Here is a 13,751-nt window from a genome sequence, read left to right as displayed (position 1 = left end):
CAGAGCATAATTTAAAAGCTTAAATGTTTTTTTTAATGTCAGCAGGTATTTATAGGGGGTGGTATAAAGTGTGGGTTTGCTTTAATTTTACAACAAGGGTTCTATTTTATTATGTTTTTTTTTTTTTTTTTTTAACCTTTAGCTAACTTCAGCCAAAACGTATTCTTTGGTCTTTGGATAGGCCTAAGACTCTAGCAATAAGAGTATGACCTGCAGTCTGACAGCTGCTAAAAACCCTATAGGTATCAGCTGTCTGCTCAGATCTGCGATCCATGCATTTGCCATTAGTAAATCTTCTAGTCCTCCTAAGATGTCATGTGACCAAATGTAGAAAGCATTTGCAGAGCAGCAGTCATCCTGGTCAGCTCATACATTTTATCTTGATTCCTCATACATATAAATATTTACAGTTTTCATTACAATTCCAACTTTTTGTTTATATTTATGAATAGGTGGTTGAATAAATCCTTTATCATTAGGACATTACCCAAAGTTCTCCCACTTTCTATGGTGTAGCAAAACTCTTCCTACCATAAAAGGGCTAGTTGGTGGGTTTGCCATACAGGTCAAAGGTTTCAAAGTATCCTTTGCATATCATGAACATAATATGAAGTGGTGTAAAAAAATTCCCAGATTACCATACTTTCCTAAAATACTAGAGAAATTAGCCGTTATTTGACCACAATCATGTTATAGAATGACAGAAAGGCAGTACTTTACTTTCATTCCCCTAAGGTTTCTATGTAGTTAGGTAAGTTCTTCCCTTCTTACAGCTTTGAATTCTACATCCCAGTATAAACTTGGTAAAAATGTCACACTATGATATAATTATATTAGAAGTTCTTTCTATTGTGGGATTTGCTATTTTTACATAATATAAGGTGCTGCAGGTTGCTGAATTTCAGAATTTCCAAAGTTACAGTGGGAATATTTTGCATTATTTAAAAAAAAATACTTGGATCATTGAAACATTTTGTTACTAGACCCTGAACCTGTATCAACTGTATCACCAATGATAACAACGGCAGGCATGATAATATTTTTGAATGAGCCGGTCTCAATTTTATAGTGAATGTTGGTTTTACAATACAGTTAGAAAAAATGTGGAATAAGGAATGTTATTTCAGACATCTTCTGTAACAGGAATGCCAATAATAATGATTCTTCAGTGTGAATGCACTAGTTTTCTTTTTTTTCTGCCAATGCAAACATTTTACTTACCTTCTCTTTTACTTACTATTTTTCAAAGCAGCCCATGTACTAGACAAACAAGATAGTGGACTAGAAAGCTGACAACAAATTGTTAACATGCAGCTCGTTAAAAACAAACTTCTGTCATGCAAGCAGTAGATGAGTGACTGCTGAATAGCTTGAAGTGCTAGACTTTAATTGTTACAACTGTAAATTGTTGCACTAATATCCAGACAAAGTCAATGTCAAGTATCTAATGGGATGACAACAAACAATGAAAGCATGACACACATTCATTACCAGCTGCTCAGAATGGAAGGCCAAAACTAATCACTTTGGGGCTGCTTAAAACTATAATAAGTAAAATGGTTGGCTTGTTCTATTTCTCGAATGCCACAAATAGGTCTACACAGTTTAGCATAGGTGTAATGGTACTGTTAATGCAACCGTTATTTATCTTACAGCAATGAATTGAAATGATTTAATAAACTGTTATAACATAGCTGTCCAATAATATTTAGGCCCTTTACTCTTAAAGAAAACATGGGCAGTGGAATCTCTACCTCAAAAAGGTTAGCAGGTTACCTGCAACTTATCCTTTTCTTGTTACTCACTTGTCATGCCTGCATGCTTTGTTCCACATATAGTCTCTGAATGTAGCCAACCTGATAGGGCCAGTGCTTTGCATTTTAATGTCAGAGCTACCTGTCTGATGATCTGGCCACTGGTGCAGGAATATAAATTATACCAGTAAAGCTGTAGAGAGCTCAGATTGATAGACCTGATAAAACAGAATCAGGGAGATGTTTACAGTTCAGATTTCCAGGTAAAACTTGCTCTCCAGCAAGCAGGGAGAAATTTCATTCTAAATCCTGTGAGACTAGGCACTGAGCTAACATTCAGCCTCTCGAGACTCTGGGCATAAAAATTCCAAGGACATAGGAAGTGAACTGCTATTTTTCAACAGGACATTTTCAAGGGTACTGCCTAGGCACTTATACATCTCTACATGTTCCCTATTAGATTGCATATATTAAGCTTACCACTACCCAGTATGTCTTGTAAAAATTCCAGAAAGTTTAGGCACTGTGGACAGACTATTATCCCCTGAGTAGCTTTGATCCAATTTCACTGAAAATCTAGGAACTATCATAACCCAAATTATACTTTATCCCAACAAAGTAAACTTTTTGTGAGCAGCCTCTGCCTACTATTCCCAGTTCTCCCCATACCTTATTTGTTCATCCTTTTAAAATATTTATACCACTTTGAAACCCATATCCTAAAAATGCAAGTGGTAAAATGAAGCCATTTCAAGTTAATTGTGTCCTTTTTTAGAATTTCTTAATTTTAGATTTAATATAATTGACACATATTATGCTAACATTAATATACTTAAAATGTTATAGCAGAATATTTACTATGAGAATGTCTATGTTAATAATGCAAATATTTACTTTTTGATATCAGATCCACATCATTCATTTTACGTTGTGCATTGATTTATTTTGTGCTATTTATTGGGTAAAAGTACAATGAAATAACATTTAATATTTACCAGCATTTCTTATACATACAGTCTGTAAATACAGAAAGAAAAGCTCCAAGTCCAAAGAATTTAGAATACATGAGGCAGCCTGTACTACATAGTGGTAGTTATGTGGATATGTATAGTGGGGGTTGGACAGTTCCAGCTGGAGTTGATTCTAACTCGGATCAAACAGATAAATGAGAACCTTCGAGTTAGCACTTAAGAATAAGCATTCTTTATTGAATATGGCTGTAAGTGTCTCGTAAGCATATAAAACACTGACACTGGAACTAAAGACTGTCAGTGTTTAGGACCTCTGTTTAAGAAAGTATGTTCGGGAACTTCTAAGCCTCTCCATGATTGTATATCTTCACATTTAAGACATGATTGCCTGGGGGATGACCCTTATTATCAAGCTTGGAATCTTATATGTAAAATGAAAGGGATCAAATTCATTATATCTTAAGAGCTTCAACTACTAGCATAACACCGTGAGTTTCAAGAAAGGTAAACTTTTTTATTTCGTACATAGCTTCCACTACCAAAGTTTTTGTTACCATGCAATAGTGGGAGAACTAGGATTAAACCTTTAAAATTACAACTAAACTATTGTGCAGTGACTGTTATGGCAATTGTCTGTCCACTACTGTCACTATCTCATTTGCCACTTCTTCCAGGTCCCCATTTTTATCTTAAAGCCAGTCGAGAGCCACGAATGATGTAACTCCTCCACACCTACCCCTATTCCCAGCATTTTACAGAAAGAAATCTTGGTGTAACAATTAAAAAATGAAAAGTAAAAGAACAACATGATTTGGGGCAAAAGAGACTGTCTGACTCCTCTACCAAAAATCCCTGCTTATGAGCATTTTTTCATAATCTAGTTTAGTTCTCATTTAAAGACCCTCCTTTATCTTCTTATTAACTCTTGAATTTTAATCTAATCTAATTTGAATTCATGTGAAAAAAAGCCACAGCTAACTAATGGAGATTTAGGACTGGTGTGAATTGTGTGCTTTGGTAAGACTTTATAGTAACTCTGAAATGTCTTTGCTTGCCATGACACTTTCCTCAAATGTGAAATCATTTTTAAAGAATCTCCAATGACCATAGTTACAAAATCTATATGATATTGATGCAATTTTTAGGAATCGGAGTCATTGAGCCTTTAATGTTTCAAAAATGGTTTATTTAATATCAGTAATTTTCTGAATTGTTTGGAAACTTATCTGTTTAATTAAAAAAAGTTTTACTAAGTTTTGAAGTACTTTATGTTTATTGTGACATAAATACAATTGAGTATAATTTATCGACTAATGTTGTAATTAAAGAACACTGTATAGACAGGAATTTAAATGATGTGAATACCATTTTTACAATTGAAGCCATTCAACCTAACTGCATAGTTTAAATTTTAATTTACCAGGACATACTCTTTTTTTGAATTGTGTTAATAATAGCCGTTTAAAGCAAATGTTGTTACTTGGAGTCCTATTTATTCCTTACACAGTGTTTATTTGCTAAATCTAATTGAACATAGTGCTGTATGTGTGCACTGCCTTTCGTATCATGCACAGATTCAGTGGCTATGAAATTTGTTCTAGAAAAATCCCTTGAGGATTTTGGTTTGTGCTATGAAAAGCAATGAGATTACAAAGTATTTTGCCAATAGCTTGGGCTTTTCTGCTTGGAGATTCTTGGAAGGAATACCTTTTTATGACTGCATGTGTGGCCAATGGAGGGGATGAATGCTAATGCTATGTTAGTATTCTACAGAACACAATTTCCTTGACAGCACAGAAACTAATAGGAATTTCATGGGTCCTACAATTAACATGGTAATTTTATGTGGCAGTCAGTTTAATATTTTTTTTAATTAAATCTGATGAATATGAATACCATGTGTTTATCACTAAAGCAAAGTCATCTCTTAAGGCGAACATTTAAGCAATGACTTGCAACAAGTATGTCTGCACTTAATACCTTCCTGAACCCCCTGTAAAATAGTAGGTTATAGTTTCACTATTGTAGAGCTAAACAATGCAGGGAGGGGTCTACTAAAAAGGGGGATAGTTACGGCAGATCTGAGACTGCACAAGATGACCATTAATGATCGTTTTAGGTAGCTCCAACACAAACAACAACCTTTTTTTCTACTAAAAAGGTAAACAACTGCTGAGTGCCTCTTTTATTGAGCGTCTGAATATGAGACACCTCTGGATGCCTGTTTATAATTTTACAGAAATGTGTTTTGGAGTTTACCTCAACCCTTAATTTAGCAAAAATCAAGAATGCCAGCAGTAAATGATTACAATAAATAACAATTAGAGTAACTGGCAGAATAATTAAATGGGATATAAACAAAATTGACTGGTTTTCAGTATTGGTAATAGTGAGCAACAGTTTAAAACATAAAATACACAGTAGGTATAGTTTGGCTAAAGGCCCACTCACTTATCACCTGTTTTTAGTTGCACACTAGGTGTTTTTAGTCACAAGCTAAGTTTTTTTAATAGTTTTCATTTTAAAATACATTAAACTAACTGTTTCTTTTATTTGAAACATACTTCTGGCCCTTTTATAGTTTAGAGCAGAGGTCTACATTCCCTGGCTGTCTGTGTGCCCCAAGCGGAGTCCTTCTCCTGAGCCCACTGGTGGGTGCACCGGCCAGAGCCACAGACCATGTCTCCCGGAGACATCGCAGGCTCAGGGAAGTGGGTGGGTTGTGTCTCTGCACACAACCTGCCCACTCCCCCATCGCAGGGGTGACACACGGCTCCCCGGGCATGCGCGGTCCGGAGTCCGACCTACAAGTGGATCTCAATCTGCAAAAGGTTGGGGACCACTAGTTTAGAGGTTAAGAGGAGATGTGTCTGATCAGATCTGTTACTGAGTACATATTACTGAGACCGGTGGGTCTAGCTTACAGCCTTTTTGACTGACTGCACTACAACTGACTGACTGTAATTTTTTTATGAAATTTTTTTATTTAGAGAAAGAGAAATACTAGTGACAATGGAATGCAAGACATACAGCAAAACAATGAAATAAATTTAAAGGTAAAGACCACTGTTTTTGCTTAACAATACATCACAATATTCAAGCCAATTGTAACAATGGAAACTCAAGAAATGCAAAACCATAACTAAACCTAAATGTAACAGATCTTTAATTTCTTGATAATGCTGTTTAACCTGTTTGCCTTTTCTCGACATTAACAATTTTAGTGTTTACAGTATAAGAGGGGGAAAAACAATAGTAAAAGCAAGGGAAAGAAAAGAATGAAAAAGAAGAGAGAGAGAAAAGAAAAAGGTAAACAGAAAGTATACAAAACAAGGGGTGGAAGGGGGGTCAGACAGCTACAAAACAAGTAGCAATACATAATTCAGGGTTCAGAATTCAGTCCAGGTATCTTTCATGTTGGAAGTAAGGTCCTTCATATATTAACTCAATGAAAGATGACAAGATGTCTAACTACCAAGGTTTGATAAAAGCAAAGAGAAAATGTATTGTGGTGCATAGAAAAGAAGACAGGGTTTAATGTTATTTGCCACTGAGATGCAATCTGGTAGACTATCTCTGGGAGTCTGGTGTTAATGGAGGCCTGATGTATCAGAACAGAAGAATCCATTCTCAATATTATAAAATTAAAGCAAGCCGTAGTTCTGATTCCCAAGCCTGTATGAAGAGGGGATGTAAAATCAGAGGGCATGGCACTCAAGCAAACCAGCCACCATAATCAAGGTTTGATTTATACTTTTTTCTTCTCTAGGAAAGATACCTTGTGCCTTCTCTCTCCCTCTCAATTGCCTAAAGCAATGTTCAGACTGATGGTGAAGTTACGGCGAAGTTACCCCTTCCTCATGCCAGGGAACCGCTTCTTTGGGGCAAACACTATAATGATTACCTTTTCTAAAGGCAGCTCCATGGAGAATGAATTAGGGTGTCAATGAGCGGTTCAGTATTGCAGATAGCCGCCGACTGTCCAGTGTGCAGATGATGTTTTTTTAAGAACCAGCACTGTGGTGTGAGTGACCAAGATTGGAGCCTGGCAGGATCGCTGGAACCTGAGGCAAGTCTAAGAGAGGGAGAAATAGAAACAGGTAATGAGAGAGCAAAGGAGAGAAAGAGGGATAGGGAGAAAAAGAGAGAAAGAATAAAGATAGAGAGGGAGGGATAGAAATAAACAGGGAAAGAAAAAGAAAATCAGCTCCCTTACCAGTGATCATCTGGTGTAATCCAACCAGAAGATCCCTTTGTCACAGTATAGATCTTCCAGCTGTATGGTTCTGGCAGGTACATCAGATCTCAGCTGATACAGAAATTGAGCACCCTATATCTGCTCACACAGTGCAGTTGGAGTGCAGTCGGAATACGCCCTCTGGTCACCATGTCGCACGGGACCACAGCTTTACCAACCTATTCAAAAATCTGAATATTTTATAGCTCTTTGATCATCTTTCTCATTTTACAAATTCCCTTTTACATTTATAAAATTTCAAAATTTTCCAAAAAATGCTTTTTTTTTAATTGATTAGGGGAAATAAAGAATTGCTTTATAAATTTGTTTTTTATTGTTTACTTTTAAGCATTCTTAGATCACGTCACTTTTTTCTAAATCTGTTATTTTGTGATGTGGTCTAATGTTGTACTTTTCTGCAATTAAAAACCACTAAATTATTCTCACTGTACTAAAAGCAAAAGTAGAAAAGTAGACCAACATTTGGAATTTTTTCAGGATGAAATAATTACATCATTAATTCAAAAGTAAGGACAGTGAAAAAAGTCTGCACTCAAATGATCTTATTTTAGCCATACAGTATACAATATTTTTAGTACTTTGTAGCATAGGTATAACTAGATTTCTGTGGGAACCCCAGCAAACCAAAAAACCCCTCACAGGCTCTGACCAAGACAAAAAAAAGGACTTTGCCATATTCTTTTTGTATAGATGCAGCAATGCTGGAGCTTGGGTAGTGGTGACTACCTTAGAAATAGCAGTATGTAGGATGATGCAGATAGGCTTCTGTTCCTGGCTTCCCTGAGTTTTTCTATAACAGTGGGGGTGATAGTTATGCTAGTCAACAATTTTAGTTTTGCCCTATTCTGGCCCAGTAGAGGGGCTTTCCTGTACTGTAAAAATCCCTCTACTGTATATTTTCTAAAAGCATGCTGGAGAGCCGGAGCCTCTAGGGAACGCTAGGGCTTTTGCACAGGAGTGATGTAAGTCCTGAAAAAGGCCAAGGTGCAGAATCTAAGCAGCAGCCAGCTCTTCATCAAAGCCCCTAGTGGCGAAGATGTTTCATTGCTGGCTGCTGCCAGGTTGTGTCCTTGGGCACACCATGGTGGGCAAGGTGATGCATGGTACCAAATCACTAATCAGGAGAATAGTCAAGGAAGGCCATGGTCGAGGTAGGCAGCAAGTAAGTGAGGCCACAATCAAAGCCAGGGTTCAAGAACCAGATGTCCAGGAAATAGGGACACACAGGGACCACCGCAAACACAGAGGAACACAAGAAGCAACAGAAGGCACAAGTGACACCGGAGTCACCACGGGCACAGAAGAACACTGGAACAGCACAGGAGAACAGGCAGGCAAACAACAAACTGGGCAACAAGGGGTTAACACAGGAGCTGGACTGGGAAAGCACTCAATTAAACTACAGGTGTAGAGGAAATGCTCAGCAGAGCTAGGGGGCTGAGCATTAAAGAAGACATGTTGCATGTTGCACAGAGTGCTGTGTCTGGTCTAGCTAAACAGCCAAAAGTGAATAATAGGCTATTTCCTGATTGGCCAGCGGGAGGGGTGATACTGATTAAATCTGGAAGAGCAGGCACACCTGGGCTCAAAACTGTCTGCATGCGCTTAAGTGTGGAAGAGTTAATTGAGACACATGTCACCTGATTCTGCTCTTGCGCTCTGTGAGATTGGATGACGTAGAAAAAAACCCAGAAGAAGATGCTGGTGGAAACATGGCACTGACTCAACAAAAATTGCGAAGGGATCAACAGCTTTCCACCTTTCTGCTTTAAGTGGTGCAATATCTTCAGTTTTACAGGGTAGCATGAGACAGTCCAAACAAAGTCACTTAATGGAGAGGATGTTGTCACCTGTCTTAATATAGCTGAATAAAGAATATTTCAATAAATAAATATATATGAATAAAACCTCTATAAACAAGATGAAGTTTTTGACTTTAGCTTAAATATGCCTACTGATTAGATCATGCAAGGCAGAGGACTAAGGAGAATGATGGGATTTGACTTAAATAAAACATTTTAACAATACATATTACTGCAATATATGAATTAATTCCTTATTGTGATTATTTAAAATAAGTGTAGTGAATAGGTTTACATGTTAAACACACTAAATTCCGGCTAAAGACATACAGACCATTTATTTGCAATATTTCCTTTTTACCTGAATATAAAGAAGTAGTTTTTTGAGTATAACAAATATATGCATATGCGTAGGTAAAAGGCTGAGGTGGTGATTAGAAATAGACTTTGCTATTGACTCCTATCACCTCATAATTTGCATATCAGTGATTGTTGTGTTACTCTGATTAGACTGAATATTTGGAGGAGTAAATGAGTGCATAAAACTGACGGAGCTTTTTATGCAGTTACCATTATGTTCACAGGCTTGGAAAACTGACAGGTTTGTTTTAATAAAAGAAAAAAAGCATCAAAATATTCCGTAAAAAGGCTTTTGCAGTATGGAGTATCCAGTATGCAAAAGTTAAAAGGAAAGTAACTTTTCTTCATTAATAAGGGAACCTTAACTGTGCATACAATTACCTGATTTTTAGGTTTACTAAATGGGTTTCCGGTACATTTTGGAGATCTGCCTGTGGCTTCTAGACTAGAAGTGTGGCTTCTAGACTATTTATATTTCTAGCTGTCATGAATGTATTTTGCAGTCTTTCATAAAACTGCAGATGATCAATGTGCAAGGTACAAGGCACATCACTGAAGAGCTTGGTGATAAAATATTAATGAGGCGCTGGTACCTAGTTAATTGTCAGGTGGAATTTGCCTTCATTGAAAAATACAATTGTGAATGTGAACAGTGTACAGCTGACAGGGGAACTTTATGCAATTACTTAATTGGACAGGTTAGGTCAGATAAGAAGCAGTAAAAAAAGCCAGGTTTATGCTAGAAGGTCAGAAAGGACCAGTTTCTCCAGGAAGATTATACTGGCGATATTTTAAATGCATTAACTAATGCATACTTCTCTGAATAAATGTTACTAAAAATTAAACAATGAGATTGTACATTCCTGTATATATTACAAGCATTAATATAGAACAAATTAGTGGTTACTTTATTGCCAAAAAATAATATACACCTGTGTGATCATGCTAATCGGGTAATATGGGTGAAGGAAATAATGTATGTGTATGCTAAATTCTTCAATATGCAGAAGAATTCCACCATTAGTGTATTGCTTATCAATGGTAGCTTATCCCGAAGGAGAATTGCCATATCCTTGTACCTCTAGGGTGTGCTTTACATACTAGTGCACCATGTTTGCCCTAATAACAGCCCCATTTGTTGGCTAATATAGGGAATTACATTGGGGATCAAGGAAACAAGGAACAGCTACATTTCACCTTTTAAAGGTGACTCTTCACTGGTTGATTGTTTCAATAAATTTAATGGTAAATTAAATTAAATCAAGTCTAATGTAAATCTATTAAAAAAATGGACATTCCTAATATTCCCGACCTTCTATATATCACTTGATGCCATACAAAGCATCACTCTACTCCACCTGCTTCAACTGGTTATTATAAATAAATAGGCAATTCTCCAAAACCAATGGGAATTTTACCTACTATCAATGATAACAACACAGCTCTGCCATCTCTTCCTGCTATTGGAAATAATGAGGCGGGCTCTCGCTGGCTGCTGGTTTTTAGGGAGTGTTCTCTGATTGTTTACATGAACCTTTTGGTGCAGACAAGAGCAGTGTGGAGCATAATTGGGTTGGTTACAGCTGTTTGGGGTGTATGCTGGTTATGTTTGGTAAGTGATCATCATCAAGGAGATATCACCTAGTTGTGCACCATCGACCACCGCATGGCCACTTTAGTTTTTGGCATAACAGAAATGTTTAATAATGGTTGACATATAAGTCATTACTTCTGTTTAGGGAGATGCGGGGATATCTACTGGTTCCAGCATCCCTGTATCTTTAAAATTTGTTTTTCCCACTGGTGCAGCAGGTTACATTTTTACTATATGCACATTACCAGCGGCTAAAGTGTAAAAAATTATTGAATACAGTAGGAAATCATGGGGTATCCATGGCTCATCTATCTTCAACAAACTGAATATGGAAGCATACCATTACTCTAAAATACTGTTTTAAATTTCCCCCCAAAAAGGGACAATTTAAAAACAATAGTATACTTCAAATAAAAATACAAAATGAAACATATACAAGGCCTACAAGGCTGATGGTTCTCTTTTGCATTTGCTAGTTCCTTGCCTGGTAACCTTTATGTCTCTGACTTGACAGGTTTAGGAATGTAAATACTTTACCATGTTCTTATAATGTACAGTACTGTGCAATTTAATTTTTTGTTTGATCTGGAGTTGATCAAGATCTCTGAAACAAAAAATTCTATTCTGTTAGTTAAGGTTAGGGTTAGATAATATCTAGAAAGTAAGTAAAGGAAGAACGGTATATAAGATTATTTTATTAATCTGCAGAAAATAATCTGATTTTCAAAACAGATTACGGGTTTGAATGTAGAGAAGATTGTCCATTTACAACTTGTTGATTTGTTATATTGTGATTTATATCTATGTTCTTTTTATAGAAAAAAAAATGTAGCTAGTTGTTAGTTCATCTTCCATAGCATTTTAGCATACACCTTAAAACCAACCTGATTTTTAGACTCTGTATAAGTAAATGTTGGGTCATTTATTGCACACTAGTGAGAATTAGGCATCAAACTGCTCGTTTCAATGTGTTTATCTTTTCTTTGGGTTTGAAGTGAATGTTGGGCCTTTCGAGTGTCTCCCATGTGATTGCCAGACAATTACCCTTGGGACTCTTGAATTGCATTTTCCCAATGTGTTGCAAAACACATTAGCAGCTAGCGTGATTGACCCGTTCTCTGTCTTTCACATTTCACATTATCATTACAGTCCCATCTATAACCACTTGTCAAAAACAAATTTAAATTAGAATTCCTGGTAGGTGACCTGCAAGCTAAAGACATCTTTGCAAATGTGTTTGATGTAAATCAAGAGATGCTTTTAGAATTACATTTTTTTTTTGCTTGGGTGGATTTCTTTTTACTTCCGTTTTTTTCAAGATAAACAAAATTGAGTGAATGTTAATAGATTTTTATGCGCTTAAATTATTGCTTCACAAGGTCATTGGAAATAGCAGCTGTCAGCTTAATATACAGAAAGCATACATAAAAAATACTGGTTTTCACTCTAGAAAACTTTGAGTGGATCATCAAATAAAGTTTAAATTGTTAGCACTGATCACCATTATAATGTGGGTAATTTTCTTGTAATATTTTTGGTAATGTTGAATAAAATGGTGCCAAAAGGAATGATATAAAAAGTTTATTAACTCAATGAAGCCATTAGGTATAATTTACTATGTCAGATTGCTGAAAAATTTTGTTATTGCTGTGGGATACTGAAAAGTATTTTGCCTGAATGAAGGGATATCAAGCACTTTTTTATATCACAATTACTTGTGTAATAAAAATAATTAGACTCTCTTTACAGGGCTGAATTTTGATGTACTACCTGCATGCCAAACTAAACATAAAGTACAGTGATGTCTTGTACATTATAATGAATGGCACTATACTCTTCTCTGTGTTTTCTTCTTGTAGTTTTAGAGTCATTGATTTTAAAGACACATGCATTTTGTGAGTGGTATCACATAAATTACCTAAAAAGTGTGCACTTGACATATTCGTAGGTTCATTTTGAGAACGGTTGATGCTAGGTGGCAGTTTTGCTTTCCTAATTTAGCAATGTTATCTTGTAAACCAACTCTACAGCTCATCATTGCGTAAAGGGCCTGTTTGAACAGACCAGGGATGACAAACCTTGGGTTAGATAATATAGAACACCACATCCTGTGTAACTCGTGTGAAAAGTCCTAATATTGTCAATTTTTTGTTTCTTAATCTTCTAACCTGAGGTTGGAACTTGATTCGCACGACTTGGACTTGACTTCAATTTAAGTCCCCTGTCCAGCGACTTGCAACTCGAATTGGGGGTTTTGTTTAGCGACTTTCAACTCGACTTGCAGTGAGTCTTCTGTAACACTGCCTTCCTCCCTGCCTTCCTTGCATTCTAAGTCCACAGCTTTCTCCTTTGACAGCTGAGGGGGGCGAATAGGAAGGCGGTGTTACAGAAGCCTCACTGCCTTCCTCCCCATCCCCTTAAACTGTCAGCAGAGAAAGCCGGACTAAGTGGACTTAGAATGCAAGGAATGTGGGGAGAAAAGCATTATAACAGACTAAGTACAACTTGCAAATGACTTGATAAATGAAGGGACTTGAATTGGGACTCGACTTGGAAGAATTCTTGGTGACTTGAGACTTGACTTGGGACATGGTGTCAATGTTTATTATGTGAACAATACTTTGGTATATTAGAATAAGTAGAAGGATGTGGTTCACTTTGATACCCATACCAATGTTTGTTAAGAAAAAATAGGCTGCAGGAAATATAATAGAATAATAATATTTATGGTCAGAAAATAAATACAGTCAGTAAAACTTGTATTGTTTTCTTACTGTGGTGGTAAATAGAGAAATGCCCACCTACTATGATGATGTTATATGTAAAAGTTTATTTAGGGGTTACTGTGGCGCTACCCTACATTGATGCTTACTGCAATGCTCCCTTACAGTGTTGGTCAATGAAGAATGGATCTGTTAAAGACAGGCAACAAACAGGAAAAGGATAATCTTACACTGGTTCCTATTTGCAGTCAGTAAGAAACCAACAATATACTGGTGATTGGTGGGAAGA

The sequence above is a fragment of the Pyxicephalus adspersus genome, chromosome 4, assembly GCF_032062135.1.
Source record: "Pyxicephalus adspersus chromosome 4, UCB_Pads_2.0, whole genome shotgun sequence".
Taxonomy (NCBI): Eukaryota; Metazoa; Chordata; class Amphibia; order Anura; family Pyxicephalidae; genus Pyxicephalus; species Pyxicephalus adspersus.
Note: the sequence above shows the minus strand (reverse complement) of the source record.